Source organism: Sapajus apella, unplaced genomic scaffold (genome assembly GCF_009761245.1).
Source record: "Sapajus apella isolate SASKATOON/1434 unplaced genomic scaffold, GSC_monkey_1.0 scaffold123, whole genome shotgun sequence".
NCBI lineage: Eukaryota > Metazoa > Chordata > Mammalia > Primates > Cebidae > Sapajus > Sapajus apella.
The window spans coordinates 2,319,676-2,336,212 of record NW_022437063.1 but is presented as its reverse complement, the minus strand read 5'-3'; the positions used below and the strand labels follow the sequence as shown (position 1 = coordinate 2,336,212).

At 44.4% G+C, this 16,537-nt stretch overlaps 1 long non-coding RNA gene across 1 annotated transcript; it reads right to left on the bottom strand.

Annotated features, from left to right (window-relative positions):
* Positions 1 to 3,870: 3,870 nt before the first annotated feature.
* Positions 3,871 to 16,323, bottom strand: LOC116538880. The gene is made up of 3 exons (XR_004263821.1): positions 16,313 to 16,323; positions 9,593 to 9,597; positions 3,871 to 3,955 (listed from the first exon to the last, which is right to left on the bottom strand). It is a non-coding gene; the product is annotated as an uncharacterized LOC116538880 (long non-coding RNA).
* Positions 16,324 to 16,537: the final 214 nt, after the last annotated feature.

Sequence of the window (16,537 nt, the reverse complement as noted above, 5' to 3'; positions counted from 1 at the left end):
CTGATCTCATGCTTTGACTCTACCTCCCTTGTCTGCTTTTTGGCAGTCTCTCCATCTTGGTTAATGGCATCCCTATAATTCCAGGTGCGTGGGGACAAAATCTCTCCTTTCAGCTCTCCTCTCAGCACACCCCGTTGGCTCTTCCTCCAAGCTACACATGTTCATGATCCAGCCATGTGATGAATTTTATGTGTCAACTTGGCCAGCAGTACCCAGATATTCGGGTCAGCACTAGTCTAAATGGTACTGTGGAGATACTGCTTTTAGATGAGATTTAAATGTTAATCTGTGGGCTAGGCATGGTGGTTCATGCCTATATTCCCAGCACTTTGGGAGGCCAACCAGGCAGACCATTTGAGGTCAGGGGTTCGAAACCAGCCTGGCTAACATGGTGAAACCCTGTCTCTACTAAAAGTACAAAAATTAGTCGGGCATGGTGGTGGGTGCCAGCAATCCCAGCTACTTAGGAGATTGAGGCAGGAAAATTGCTTGAGCCCAGGAAGCGGAGGTTGCAGTGAGCCGAGATCACACCACTGCACTCACTCTGGGTGACAGAGTGAGACTCTGTCTCAAAAATAAATAAGTAAATAATAAATAATAAATCTGGAATATGTTCCTCATGTCAGGCTGGCTGCATCAGACTGGAAACTTCCAATCTTTTTTTTTAATCACAGCTTCCTGTAGCCTTGAACTCTACCCTCCATAATCTGATTCCCTACTCATCAAGTAACTTTCTGATTAGAACTTGATTTCCCTTGAAGAGTGGATTTATCTGTCCAGAGGGGAGAAGGCATAGTCTACTGTTCAAGATTTAAACTATGTTGTTAGTATTTTAATAATTAGCCTTGAAACTCTAATAAGCACATTTCATGAAGTCTAAATTAATGTCCTGGCTGGGTGTGGTGCCTTACGCCTGTAATCCCAGCACTTTGGGAGGCTGAGGCAGGCAGATCATCTGAGGTCAGGAGTTCGAGACCAGCCTGGCCAACATGGTGAAACTCTGTCTCTACTAAAAATACAAAAACTAGCCAGGCATGGTGGTGCATGCCTGTAAGCCCAGCTACTTGGGAGGCTGAGGCAGGAGGATCGCTTAAACACAGGAGGTGGAGGTTGCAGTGACCCAAGATCTCACCACTGCACTCCAGCCTGGGTGACAGCGTGAGACTCTGCCTCAAAATATCTTTATCTTTATTTTCCTTCCAAAGAATACCAGGACCTTATGACATATTTTTACTCTAGTAATTTTCCTTCTAGCTTATGTGCTATTGTTGCTGAGTATTTTAGCTTTACCTCTCTTTGTGTGTTCTGAAATTAGTCTTTATTGTAGGATAGTATTGTTTATTCATTATTCCTTCTGTTTTCTTCTATGTGTAGAGTGACTCACTAGCATAATACTTCGAGCCTGCTGCTCCGCTGACTTAAACTAATGGGTACATTTGGAGGACAAAGCTATGCATGTGTAGGGTAACAATCCAGATTAGAATTCACTGGGAATCCTCAAACTGAGAATTTGTTCTTTAAACTAAATTTGGAAATTCTCAAACTATTACATCTCCCCTGTTCCTCTAGCATTTCCTCTAGAACCCCTTCCTTGTTTCTTAACATTATATTTTGGATTTTTCTCTATCTTTCCACTGCATTCTGAGTAATTTCTTTAGTTCTATCTTCCAGTCCACTAATTCTTTCTTCAACTACATCTAACCGCCTGTTTGTCATATTCATGGAGTTTCTAAGAGTCAAGTTTTCTGCTTTTGTTTCTAGAAGTTTCAATTTCTTATTTTTCAAATTTGCTTGGTCTTTATCATTTTTTGATTTTTTTACTCTTAATTTTTTTTAAATTTAAATATGTTTGGCATACTTACTTTATGTTGTGTATCTGATAATTTTTAAAATCTGGTGCTTCTGCTAGTCTGCTGTATGTTGGAATCTGTTTGCTCTCAGTCATGGAGACCTGTTTCTTCACGTGAATGTGGTTTTTGATTAAAAGTTCAAGCCTCTTGAAACTTTGTCAGTGGGAATTCTTTGAGGACCTGCGTGTGGGTGAAGATTTTAGTTTGCTGTTGTCAGGCTCCTGGAGACACCACCCATCTGTGACTATTTTGGATTAAATACTCAGTTTGAAGTTTTTCTGTCCATGGAGGTGGTGTTAATTGAAGCCACAAACCTGCTTAAGGCCTGGCTTGTGGTTAAGAAGCTTCAGAGGAGCCCTCCCCCTTTGACCTAGACTTGAAACTGAGACAGACTCATTTTCCTACTGGCGCCTTTACAGGACTGGTTTTTTTTCTAGTTCACCGTTTCAGGGTTTCTGATGGAAATGCTCATCTTGCGTGCACCCTAGCTATGCAACTAATACTGAAGGTCTGCTTTCCCACGGTTAGCAGAATATGCTCAGGCAGCTGCTGGCCTTAGGCCTCAGGGCTTTCTTTCCTCCCATAAATCCTCATCTAGCTTTGTTTTTGACGTCTTAGAATTTCCATTTCTTTTTTTCTTTTTTCTTTAGATGGAGACTTGCTCTGTCTGGGACGCAGTGGCATGATCTTGGCTCACTACAACTTCCGCCTGGTGGGTTCAAGTGATTCTCCTGCCTCAGCCTCCCATGCAGCTGGGATTACAGGAGACTGCCACCGTGCCTGGCTAATTTTTGTATTTTCTATAGAGACGTGGTTTCACCATGTTGGTCAGGCTGGTCTCGAAATCCTGACCTCAGGTGATCCACCTGCTTCGGCCTCCTAACGTGCTGGGATTACAGGCGTGAGGCACCACACCTGGCCTTTTTTTTTTTTTTTTTTTTTTTTTTTTTTTTCCCATAAACCTAGCCATGCATTTAAGAGAATACTTCTTACATTTAATCTGGAATTTTAGGTGTTTTTAGTGGAAGAGTGTCAAGGATAACTTGACCAAATTTTGCAGGGCTAGAAACATCTTGCAGAGCTTCTTCATCTTCTTTGCTGCAAAGAGGCACACTTCTTCTCTGAGCCTTCTTTTATGACCATCCCCTCTAACAAATAACTGTTCCTTTCCATGCAATTTATGTATCAAGAAAATGAGAGAAAAAAAAAGAACCAATGTTTTTCTTCCCCCTTGCCAACTTAGAATATAAACACATCAGGGGTGGAAATTTCCTTAGGAATGCTTTTTGTAGTGAATAACTGCTCTTAATCATGAGCTCTCATTTGTTTGCACAGATCTGTATAAAGAATTGGTTGTTTACTACTTGACTATGCTTTAGGTGGATTGGGGAGCTGAATTGCCAACGTAAAGACGTCTTTTATTGACTCCTTTTTGTATATTAAAGGACATGCTTTGGTTGAGTGAAAGTTCTTTGGACTGAATGTTTGTGTCCACCCCAAATTCATATGTTGAAATCTTAATCCCCAATGTGATGGCATTAGGATATGGGGCACTTGGAAGCAATTATGTCACAAAGATGAAGGCATCAGGATGGGATTAGTGCCTTTAGCAAGAGATGGGAGAGTTGGCTCTCTCTTTCTCCCTCTCTATGGGAAGACACAGCAAAAATGTGGCTGTCTACAAACCAGGAAGTGGGCCCCCTCCCCCAGATACTGAATCCGTAGGTATCTGGATCTCAGACTTCCCAGCCTCCAGAATTGTAAGAAATCAGTGTTTGTTTTGTAGGCTACCCAGTCTCTAGTACTCTTATAGCAGAGATTGACTAAGACAAGTTTTACGGATCATCAGAAATTTTGCTTAAGTTTTTTTTATGATCTATAAAAGGGATGTGTAAAGGGATGCTGTTGGAATTGCTCAACTACATATGGATTTAACCAGTAGAAGACTGTATTCATCTGTTTTCATGCTGCTGATAAAGACATACCGGAGAGTAAGCAATTTGCAAAAGAAAGAGGTTCCATATGGCTGGGGAAGCCTCACAATCATGGTGGAAGGCAAGGTGGAGCAAGTCACATCCTAGGTGGATGGCAGCAGGTAAAGAGAACTATGCAGGGAAACTCTACCTTCTAAAGCCATCAGATCCCATGAGGATTTTTTGTTTTGTTTTGTTTTTAAGACAGAGTCTCACTCTGTCACCCAGGCTGGAGCACAATGGCACAGTCTCGGCTCACTGCAAATCTCTGCCTCCCAGGTTCAAGCGATTCTCCTGCCTCAGCCTCCTGAGTAGCTGGGATTACAGTCATGTGCCACCATGCCTGGCTAATTTTTGTATTGTTAGTGGAGGCGGGGTTCCACCATGTTGACCAGGCTGGTCTCAAACTTCTGACTTCAAGTGATCCGCCCACTTTGTCCTCCTAAACTGCCCAGATTACGGGAGTGAGCCACTGCACCTGGCCGTGAGATTTATTCACTATCACGAGAACAGCACTGGAAAGACCTGCCCCCATGATTCAATTATCTCCCACCTGCTCCCTCCCACAACACATGGGAATTATGGGAGTACAATTCAAGATGAGATTTGGGTGAGGACACAGAGCCCAACCATATCAAAGATATTCTGTGGAAGTCTCTGTCATTATGTTATTGATCAATACGATGGCTGTCTCAAGTAACCCAGCACCCCTCGTCTGAATGAAGGGGATAAAGTCAGCTTCACGACCTCAGAGAAGCTGCCTTTTGCCTGTCGTCTTCACCCTGCACAGGCTGCTGACCACACCAGGCTCACTGGCCAGGCAGGAAGGCACTGCTGCAAAGCCCAGCATGATGTGGCGGGAGGGTGAGGGGGCCATTGACATACTTTGTTATCCTTAAGGGAACGGCTAATCATCACTCCTGGTTACTTCCAGGAATAGTCACCCTCCCTCGTTCCTTTAAGTGGTCAAGCGAATGCTGTCAGCGTGGAAAGTCCCAGCAGCCTTTGGCATTTCACTGCATCATTCTGGAAAGCACCTCCAGCCTTTAGTTCGTTGCTCCTACAGCAAAGACCCTCGTTTACAGAGAGCAAGAGCTTCCTGTGTGCCTCCCTTCCATGTGCAGTGCATAGAACCCCCAGAGATGATGAGGAAACCCACGGGCCCTGTGAACAACCGGCCACAGAATTACTTAGGGAATGAGGAGCTGGAGAGGAGCTGTTTCCAAGGCTTTGCAAATCATTCTCACAAACCTACAAAGGACAGCTAAAGAGCTGCCAAATGAGAGTGTATGAAATAGGAAAGAATGAGATCAGAATGAATGGAAATGATCCCGGCAGCCTTTTTCTTTCTTGAATCCTTTAAAGCTGCTCATTGCCTTTGTCAGAGCCAAGAATTTCAAGCAAAAGGTTCCCAGTTGCCAATTGTTCTAAGATGTCTAAAAAATGATTCTTATGCTTCGAGGGTTTCTTTCTCTCTTTTTTCTTTTTCTTTTTTTTTTTTTTTAAAAAACAGGCCCCGCAGGGTTTTGATTTTGGCTCATCTTTATGTTATTTCTGAAAATCTAAGACCATTTAGACCTCTTGCAAGCATAGCAATTTTCACAATAACACGTTCATCAGTGGAGCCAGTGGTGAGAGCCGTGGTCAGGCTGTTACCATCCACTAATCCAAATGATGGTCTTTAACGAAGCCGCTCCTCAGCTGCGCTTCTGATCCCTGGGTATCGTTTCTTCTGCCTCCTCGGAGCATCTGCATGTGGAAAGCACCCTGGAGCTGTCTTTTAATGCACAGCACTTTCTGTCTTAATTAATGTACCCCATGTCTGTTGGGAAGCACGGTGTCCTATGGCATCTGGCAGCAATGATACGGGTCACAGTCTAATTTCAAGCAGTTAAATGTCAGGAAGGCAGAGGTCACCCCATTTTTTGGACCTTGACTTTGAAGGCAGGTCTCGTTGCTAGGCGTCCCCTCCCTCTTCCCGTTCCCCATAGATTCTAATAGAAAACATCCCACAGCTGGAAGAAGTCTTAGCGCATTATGGCAGTTTCCTTTTACTCCCTCGGGCAAAGCAAACATGTAGCTATCACAGGCTGTTTTTCAGGAAGCCGTTCTTCCTGGGCAGAGAAGATTGTGAAAAGTGTCATTTGAACTAAACCTTAAGATGTGAGAAAACATCAGGTATGGAGAAGGATATTTTCAGGGGGTTCTACTTCTGGCTGTGACAAGTACCTGAGAATAGACCAACTTTCCTAAAAATATTAGCCAGATATGGCTCCAGCTACTCAGGAGGCTGAGGTGGGAAGAAAGCTTGAGCCGGGGACTTCAAGGCTGCAGTGAGCTGTGATCACACCACTGGACTCCAGCCTTGGTGATGGACCAAGACCCTGTCTCTATAATTAATTAATTAAAAATAGACGCACTTTCCTATTGAGAGCCATCACAAAAGCTGAATGATATTCCCAAAACACCTGTTTGAAGGCATTAGTGACCAGACGAGGCAGCCAGGCTATCACCACTGTTCACTTCGGGGCATTTGCTTATTTGTGCATGGAGTTCAGAGCCAGAGCAGAAGTGCTGCTCAGAGCTTTTCGCTCTCTCAAGATGCCACGGAGAGCGCTGCAGGTGACTGCCATCAAAGCAGTCCAGACGGGATGAAAGATTGTGAATGGTAACTGTTTTAGAATTCCAGTTTATCATTAGCAATGGATGAGCAAGGCTGGGTGCGGTGGCTCAGGCCTTTAATCCCAGCACTTTGGGAGGCCAAGGTGGGCGGAACATCTGAGGTCAGGAGTTGGGAGACCAGCCTGGACAACATGGTGAAACTTTGTCTCTACTAAAAATACAAAAACTTGGCTGGGCGCGGTGGCTCAAGCCTGTAATCCCAGCACTTTGGGAGGCCGAGGCAGGAGAATTGCCTGAACCCAGGAGGCGGAGGTTGCGGTGAGCCGAGATCGCGCCATTGCACTCCAGCCTGGGAAACATGAGTGAAACTCCGTCTCAAAAAAAAAAAAAAAAAAACTAGTTGGGCATGGTGGTGCGCACCTGTAATTCCAGCTACTCAGGAGCCTGAGGCAGGAGAATCACTTGAACCTGGGAGGCAGAGGTTTCAGGGAGCCAAGATCGTGCCATTGCACTACAGCCTGGGTGACAAGAGCAAAACTCCATCTCAAAAAAAAAAAAAAAATAGAAACAAAATACAAAAAACAAAACAACTAATGAGCAGTGAAACTGGAGTAAAATACTTGAACGGTAGAGTATGCCTTCTGCCCTCTGGACAGATAAACCCACTCTTCAAGGGAAATCAAGTTCTAATCAGAAAGTCACTTGATGAGTATGGAATCAGATTACAGGGGTAGAGTTCGAGGCTATGGGAAGGTATAATTGCTACAAAAAAAAAAAAAAAAAAAAAGAGTTGGAGGTTTCCAGTCTGATGCAGGCAGCCTGACGTAAAGGCAGGCTCCTCTGTTAGCCTTTACGTCAGGCTGGCTGCATCAGACTGGAAAGCCTGAATCCTGTAGCGGGGCACCCTCTTCCTGGACAGTGCCCATGCAGGCACTCGGGACTTGGCTCTTTGTTTTTTCCCCTTCCTCTTTTTATTCCCATGATCACCTTCCCTTTTGTGTGCATAGAATTCCTTCCAATAGGCTATATGATAAATTGGGTTTCTGCTACTAATTTACACTTGTATTTCAGTACTGTCTCTTTAGGACTCAGGAGTGTGCCGGGGCCAGCTCATGCCAGCTGGAGAGAACTGAGGGTACAGGTGGCTCCCCCCAACGCTTCATTCAGTTTTTTCAAGCGGGGAGTTTGATTGGTCATGGTGCAAGTAGTTACACCATGGAAACTGACAAGCTCTTTGAGTCAGGTCTTCTTCCACAAAGAGCCAGTTGTTAAACGTTTACCAGCACACCACCACCCAGACTTTTTGATTGGAACTTGGGTTGAGGGTGGCGGGTTAAGGGTGGAGGAGGAATGTTCTTGGGTCTCACTTTCATTGAAATTCTCAGGTTACTACTTTAAATCATTACTGTCACCATTGTCCAGGAATTTTAGCGAATGTCTTGGAGAGCAATCTGTGTGTGTGTGTGGGTGTGAGACAGAGTTTCACTCTGCTGCCCAGGCTGGAGTGCAGTGTGTGATCTTGGCTCACTGTAACCTCAGCCTCCTGGGTTCAAGCAATTCTCCTGCCTCAGCCTTCTGAGTGGCTGAGACTATAGGTGCACACCACCATGCCCTGCTAATTTTTGTATTTTAGTGGAGATGGGGTTTCACTATGTTGGCCAGGATGGTCTCGATCTCTTGACCTCGTTCTCTGCCCGCCTCAGCCTCCCAAAATGCTGGGATTACAGGTGTGAGCAACCCGGCCTGCCACCATTACTTTTAATGTTGGAACTATCTTACGGAATAACTAAGAATCTCAAGGATTCTCAGAGTGCCACTATACACCAATTTACAACACATCTGTTTCTTTATTTTTCAATTAGTCAGCCTTTTCAGGGCTCTTGAATGTCAGGAGATAGACATTTTCAGAAGGAGACCCTTGGGTTTGTTAGGTCAAAACTAAGTAGTGTAATCCATTCGGATGACTGGAAGCTTGCGGTCATGGAATGACAAGTTAGCTGTTGATGAGAAGAATCCTTGCTTTTATTGTATCCGTTTCCACAAAGGCATCCCATATATTCTCACTAATGTAAAGTAAAAGTCTATTCTGTGTAACGTGAGATTTTGACTCAAGTCCTATGTCCGGAACAAGCAAGGATTTTATTTGTTTGTTCTGCAGTCCAAAGCTGAGCTCTACCAGAACTGTAGACAAGATCTTCCTTGAGTAATTATCTCAGCAAGCACTGGTGGGTTGTGGTTTGTAATAAACAAACAAAACCAACAACTTCCTTTGGAAACAGTCTGTCCATGGTTCCCATTAAATCATGAAGATTAAACCCAAGAATGACATTTAATACTTATTTGCTGTGCAGAGGGATTTGATGGCAGGAAAGGCAGTTAAGAAAAATAACCATCAGCACAGAAGAACCTTTTGGAATCATCTGATGGGAGCTTGTAGCTTTGTGTATTTATAGTAACATGACAGTGGTAAGTCAGCATTCTTCTAGAAGCCCAGATTTTCCAAAAAAAATGGGCTGTTTACAAAGGAAGGATGGCTGGGCACGATGGCTCATGCCTACAATCCCAGCACTTTGGGAGGCTGAGGAAGGTGGATCACCTGAGATCAGGAGTTCGAGACCAGCCTGGCCAACATGGCAAAACCTTGTCCCTACTAAAAATACAAAAATGAGCCGGGTGTGGTGGCGCACACCTGTAATCCCAACTAGTCAGGAGACTGAGGCAGGAGAATCACTTGAACCGAGCAGGTGGAGGTTGCAGTGAGCTGAGATCGCGCCACTGCACTCCAGCCGGCCTGGGTGACAAGAGCAAGACTGCCTCAAAAAAAAAAAAAAAAAGAAAAAAAAAGGGAAGGAAGGATGGTCAAATCTAACCATCCCCTTGCATTGCCACCTGAGTAGGAGAAGAAACACATCATTCTGCTTTCCAGACCATCTAAAATTTAATTTTTTATTTCAAAAATTTAGAAATAGTTTTATTGAGATATAATTCACACAGAAAATCCAATAACTTAAATTGTATAAATCAGTGGTTTTTAGCATCCTCAGGGAGCTGTATAGCCATCCTCACATTCAATTTTATAACATTTTCTTCACCCTAGAAAGAAATCCCGTAACCATTAGCAGTCACTCCTCATTCCGCCCTCCCCACAGCTGCTGGAAATCACTAATCTACGTCTGCCTCTATAGGCGTCCCTATTCTGGACATTTCATATAAAAGGAATCGTACAATGTATAGTCTTTTGTAAAAGGCCTCTTTCATTTTGCATAATATTTTGGAGATACACCCACATTATAGCACACGTCAGAACTTCATTTCTTTTTATGGCTGTGATATGGTTCAGCTGTGTCACCACCCAAATCTCACCTTGAATTGTAGCTCCCAGAATTCCCACGTGTCATGGGAGGGGCCCTGTGGGAGGTCACTGAATCATGGGGGTGGGTCTTTCCTGTGCTGTTCTCGTGGTAGTAAGTCTCGTGACATCTGAAGGTTTTATGAAGAGCAGTTCCGCCGCACAAGCGCCTTTTTGCCTGCTGTCAGGTGAGACGTCCGTGCTCGTCTACCGTGATCATGAGGCCTCTCCAGCCATGTGGAACTGTGAGTTCATTAAACCTCTTTCCTTGATAAACTACCCAGTCTCGGGTATGTCATTATTAGCAGTGTGAGAACAGACTAATACAGGCTGAATAATATTCCATGACATGGATATAACGCGTTTTGTTTATAACTATCAGTTCATCAATTGATGGGCATTTGCAGTGTTTCGACTTTTGGGCTATTACGATGTGTGTGTGTGTGTGTGTGTGTGTGTGTGTGTGTGTCCAGAAGGTCAGCTAGACACTGGTGTAGGTTTTGTTTGGTTTGTGTGTGTGTGTGCAGAAGGTCAGCTAGACACTTGTGTAAGTTTTTGTGTACATATATTTTCAATTCTCATGGAGATAAATATATATTCCTAAATGTGGTGGGAATTTCAGTGTACAAGTCTTATATTTCTCTTATTAAATGTATTTCTAAGCATTTTAATCAATGCTTAAATGAACTTTTCTGCTTTGTTAATCTTCAGATTTTTTCCTTGCTAATATATTGAGATACCATTAATTCATTTTTTTTTTTTTTTTGAGACTGAGTTTGGCTGTGTCACCAAGGCTGTGGTGCAGTGGTGTGATCTCAGCTCACTGCAACCACCGCCTCCTGGATTCAAGCAATTCTCATGCCTTAGCCTGCCGAGTACCTGGGATTACAGGCACCTGCAACCATGCCTGGTTAATTTTTGTATTCTTAGTAGAGACCAGGTTTCACTATGTTGGCCAGGCTGGTCTTGGACCTCAAGTGATCCACCCGCCTTGGCCTCCAAAAGGGCTGGGATTACAGGGGTGAGCCACTGCACCCGGCTGAGATACAATTAATTTTTGATATTGACCCTGTATCCCATAATGTACTAAACCTCTTTAATTAGTTCTAATAGTTTTTGTGGGTTTCTTAGGATTTTCTATATACAAGGTCATGTCATCCATGAATAAAAATAGCTTTACTCCTTTATTTCTAATCTGGTTGCCTTTTATTTCTTTTTATTACCTCATAGCCCTGGCTACAATCTCCAGTAACGTGTTGAATGAAAGTAACGAGAATAGATATCCTTGTTCTTGATCTTAGGGGAAAAGCATTCAGCCTCTCATCATCAAGTAGAATGTAACTGTGGGCTTCACGTATTACCAAGCTGAGGAAGTTCCCTTCTGTTCCTTGCTTGCTGAATGTTTTTATGAAAGGGTTTTGGATTTTGTCCAATGCCTGTTCTGTATCTCTTGAGATGATCATGTGATTTTTGTTCTTTATTCTATTTATATGGTACATTATATTAATTTTTGGATGCTAAATCAAACTTGCACTCCTGGGAAAAGAATCTCATTTGATTCCTGGGATAAATGCCCATTTGATCATGGCATATAATCCCCTTTATATGTTTCTGGATTTAATTTGCTAATATTTTATTGAGGATTTTTATGGTATATTCAAAAGAGATATTGGTCTTTTGTTTTCTTGGGGTGGGTGTGTGTGTGTGTGTGTGTGTGTGTGTGTTTTGAGTTGGAGTCTCGCTCTCTTACCCAGGTTGAAGTGCAGTGGTGTGATCTTGGCTCACTGCAACCTCTACCTCCCGGGTTCAAGCGATTCTCCTACCTCAACCTCCCAAGTAGCTGGGATTACAGGGGCTTGCCACCACGCCCACCCACCATACAGAAAAATACAGAATAATTTCTGTATTTTTAGTAGAGACGGGGTTTCACCATGTTGGCCAGGCTGGTCTCAAACTCCTGACCTAGTGATCCGCCTGCTTCGGCCTCCCAAAGTGCTGAGACTGCAAGCGTGAACCACCGTACCGCGCTTTCTTGTGACGTCTTTGTGTGATTTTGGTAGCAGGGTGACACTGGCTTCATGGAATGATCTGGCAGCCCTGTCCAGATGCCATATTTAAGTGTATTAAGTATAAGCATACAAGTCAGTGGCATGAAATAAATTCACAATGTTGTGACACTCTCAACACTGCCCATTCCCAGAACTTCTTCATCATCTCAGAGAGAAACTCTGCACCCATTAAGCAACTGCCATCCCCCTCTCCCCAGCCCTGGCACCTCGATCAGACTTTTTGTCTCTATGAATTTGCCTGTTGCTGATATTTGTGGAATCGTACAGTACTTGTTCTTTTGTACCTGGCCTATTTCTCTGCAACTGTTTATATTTTTCCATGCCTGAAGGGCTTCATTTGAAAGTTACAATTTCAAAAATTATTTAACTCACACATAGTGTAGTATTATACCTTTGAACAAATTTAGTTGAAGATGTTTTTGAAACTAGTTTATCTTGTCTTTAATTATTTTGAGGGTTACTTGTGAAATGTATTTTATCTTATAGGATCTCTTGATATTACAGCTTAAAAAAAAGATATTTTATTACTATAAATTAGGTGCTTGGCAAAGTCTTTATTTTTATTTTTTGAGACGGAGTTTTGCTCTTCTTGCCCAGACTGGAGTGCAAGGGCCTGATCTCGGGTCACTTCAACCACCAGTTCACGCCTCCCAGGTTCAAGCGATTCTCCTGCCTCAGCCTCCTGAGTAGCTGGGATTACAGGCATGCTTTATTCCCCAGGCTGGAGTACGGTGGCACCATCTCAGCTCACTGCAACCTCCACCTCCTGGGTTCAAGCGATTCTCCTGCCTCAGCCTCCTGAGTAGCTTGGATTGTAGGTGCACACCACTGCCCCTGACTAATTCTGGTATTTTTAGTAGAGACAACGTTTCACCATCTTGGCCAGGTTGATCTTGAACTCCTGACCTCGTGATCCACCTGCCTTAGCCCCCCAAAGTGCTGGGTTGACAGGCATGAGCCACTGTGCCCGGCCTGATAATTTTTATTTTCTTTCTGACCCCGGTATAGTTTTAAACTTTGTTTTAAACGTGTTTTCTCTCATCCACACCACCAGCAGATTTCCCCACTTTTCTTTCTGTCTTTCTGCTGCTTTCCAATCTTAGCCAATCAGAGCTCACATGGTCTGTAAGAAAAATCTAATTAGTTCTCCCTCTTTTGAAGCCAGATCTAGTTAGCTGAGCTTGGAGGTGCTGGGTTCGCCACAGGCTGTAGGATGGCGAGAGGCATTGAGGACAGCAAGTCCCCAGTGGGCCTGTTCGTCCTGGACTTAGAGGATGACTCTGAAGAGCACAGAGAAGCCCATTCCTCAGCATCCTCTTCCCATCCCCCATGCAGCCCCACCCTATTCTCTGAAGACCAAAAGCAGTGGCTCTCCCGACTTTGCTCTGTCTGAGATAAAAAAGAATCATCTTACAAACCTCTTGTTTGGAATGACAGGAAATTACCTCCCACTTCTAATTTTAAAATCAGCTTGAACTCAGCAGTCAAACTGGCTGCTTCCAGACCCTGTCCTCTTTTTCCTGCCGGCCATCCTTCCTGCTAGGGGGCCATCAGGGCAGGGTCTGTCCCACTAGGTCCTGATGATGATGATGAGGCTAGCTAACACATGGCTCTCTACGTTTACACGGTAGCTTACTTGATTCTCACAACAACTATAAGTGGTTAAGGAAACTGAGGCATGAGAGATCGAACAGTTTGCACAGGTCACACAGCTGGAGAGGATCTAAGTCAGTGTTCTTCCTGAGGCTACAGCCGGAGCAGCAGCGGGCTCTCTCTGGGGCTTGTCCACCATCCAGCAGTCAGTCTTTGTTTAATGGCTGCCTGAGCCAAAGTCCTTAAATATCATTATCTCTCATTGGGAAAGAAAGGAGACACTGAGGCCAGCTGGGCGTGGTGGCTCATGCCTGTAATCCCAGCACTTTGGGAGGCCGAGGCGGGTGGATCACCTGAGGCCAGGAGTTCAAGACCAGCCTGGCTAACATGGTGAAACCCCTGTTTCTACTAAAGATACAAAAAATGAGCCAGGCATGCTGGTGTGTGCCTGTGATCCTCACTACTCGGGAGAACCCAGAGGTGGAGACTGCAGTGAGCTGAGATCGCACCATTGCACTCCAGCTTGGGCAACAAGAGTGAAACTCCATCTTAAAAAAAAGAAAAGCCACTGAAGCCATTTGAGCATTGGCACATTTACAGCCACTTCTAGTCATTTCCTTTTTCGTGATTACAGCAATTTTTACATGAGCAGTCCACATCATCTACTTACCATAACCCTTGAATCAATAAGTACAGTGTGTCAAATCAATAAAAATACACACAATATATCCAAACAATGTAAATGAACAGCATATTTAAACAAATGAATACAGTGTCCGAGGGCCCCTGAGTGGACACTGAACCTGGTTCCAGGACGTTCTCTAGTTTCGACCCTTTCCTGGCAGAGTCTGAGAGGGGGGAGCCAACTCATGTTTCTGTATTTCAGTTCCTGTAGTAATTTCTCTGTGTTTCCAAGAAATTTCTCTGAATGCCTCAGGCCCCCATCACTCCCTATTGTATTGGAGTTATTGATGTGCTAACTTCATTCGCCTGTTCCTTACACAAAACACCTGCAGTGCAGGCTGGCGCTTGGATTCACCTGTCTGTCCTTCCTCCTTCCCGGCACCCCGCTTCCCCAGACAGTGTCTAGCACCGTGTCTGGCCCATTGGAATGGCTCGGTACATATTTAGTGGATGAATGAGTGAAGTCTTCCTGTTGACAGCTGTTGTGAGAACTCAGTTCTTTTCTTCTTAGTTTAAAATAATTCAAACAAGAGACACATAGTGAAGGAGATGCAGTACGAAGTAATTTATTGCAAGAGTAAAATAATATTTTGAGGGCCAGATGTGGTGGCTCATGCTATAATTCTAGCACTTTGGGAGGCCAAGGCAGGCAGATCACCTGAGGTCAGGAGTTCAAGACCAGCCTGGCCAATGTGGTGAAACCCCATTTACTAAAACAAAAACAGCCAGGCATGGTGGCAAGTGCCTGTAATCCCAGCTACTTGGCAGGCTGAGGCAAGAGAATCGCTTGAACCCGGGAGGCGGAGGTTGCAGTGAGCCGAGATGGCGCCACTGTGCTCCAGCCTGGGCAACAGAGCAAGACTCCATCTCAAAAAAAAAAAAAAAAAAAAAAAAAGGAATATTTTGAAAGTTAAGTGCAGAATGGACAGTATACCCCTGAGAGGCAATTCAGGGCGAGCTGCTCGTTAAGGATGAGACAGCGTGGATTATTGCTGGGGAAACCCCTTTTGTGGGAGTCTTACCTGATTATTCATAAGGAGGTGGAAAGAGGTGTCACTAGGAAGCGTCCTCTGGGTGCGCATGCGCAGTAGCTGTACGTACATGGTTGTATGTCACGTTTCATTACCATGTTAAATATCCACCCGGGATGTGTTTTTTACTATTATAATGAGCAAAGAGCTGGTCTGAGGACAGGTAAAATAAAAATGTGCATGCTTCCTATGGGGGAAGTTCCCTACTGGAGATAGCTTTGCTTGGGTGAGCTGGACCACAGTGCCAGCGCTGGGGCTGATTGTGTTGACCGTCTGGTTGCCACAGTTGCCATGTCCCAAGGACATGGTTTCTTTCTTTCTTTTTTTTTTTTTTCTTTTCAGACAGAGTCTCTGTTGCTCAGGCTGGAGTGCAATGGTGTGATCTTTGCTCACCACAACCTCCGCCTCCTGGGTTCAAGTGATTTTCTTGCCTCAGCCTCCAGAGTAGCTGGGATTACAGGTACCTGCCACCATGCCTGGTTAATTTTTTGTATTTTTAGTAGAGACGGGGTTTCACCATGTTGGCCAGACTGGTCTTGGACTCCCAACCTCTTGGTCCACCCGCCTCGGTCTCCCAAAGTGCTGGGATTACAGGGTGAGCCACCATGCCTGGCTGGACATGGCTACTACCTATTCTTCCTGCCTCATTGTCACTAAGACATTGCCTGGTGGAGGAGACTCATGGACACCCACCCATGCTGGTTCCCATGGTCCAAATGAGAATTGCTCAGGATTTCTCCACTGAATTTTTATTGTATCAGAAAGGGCCTTTATTGTGATATCAAGAGGCAACACAATTACTTTCAGTAGAGTCCAAGGGAGATAGCAATGTTGTACAGATATTTGAAAGAAGAGGTTTAATTGGAACAAGAAGGATAGGACTCCCAGTTCCATCGTGGCCACTCTGAGCCTGAGCGGCCCTGAGGTTGTCTCCAGGTCTCCACCCCTGTTCCCGTGTCTCTGTCTCCTGCAATGTTGCTGTCCCAGAGCCTTAGCTCTGAATGAGCTGGAACTTACGATATGCAAATTTCCACTCCATGGGCTGATAGGTGCATTTTCTGCAGGAAGGTAATATATCTCTCTGTTAAAGCAGTAATGATTTCGTAGGTAACTTTATTGAAATTAGGACTGAATTCTGGACGTGAAGGGAAGGACTATGGTCTCCACCTCAAATTTATATTCTCATATTTTATTTTTGAGACAGTCTCACTCTTTCATCCAGGCTGGAGTGCCAGGGTGCGATCACAGCTCACTGCAGCCTCCATCTCCTGGGCTCAAGTAATCCTCCCACCTCAGCCTCCTGAATAGCTGGCACTGCACGTATGCACCATCACACCCAGGTATTTTTAAAATTTTTTGTAGAGAC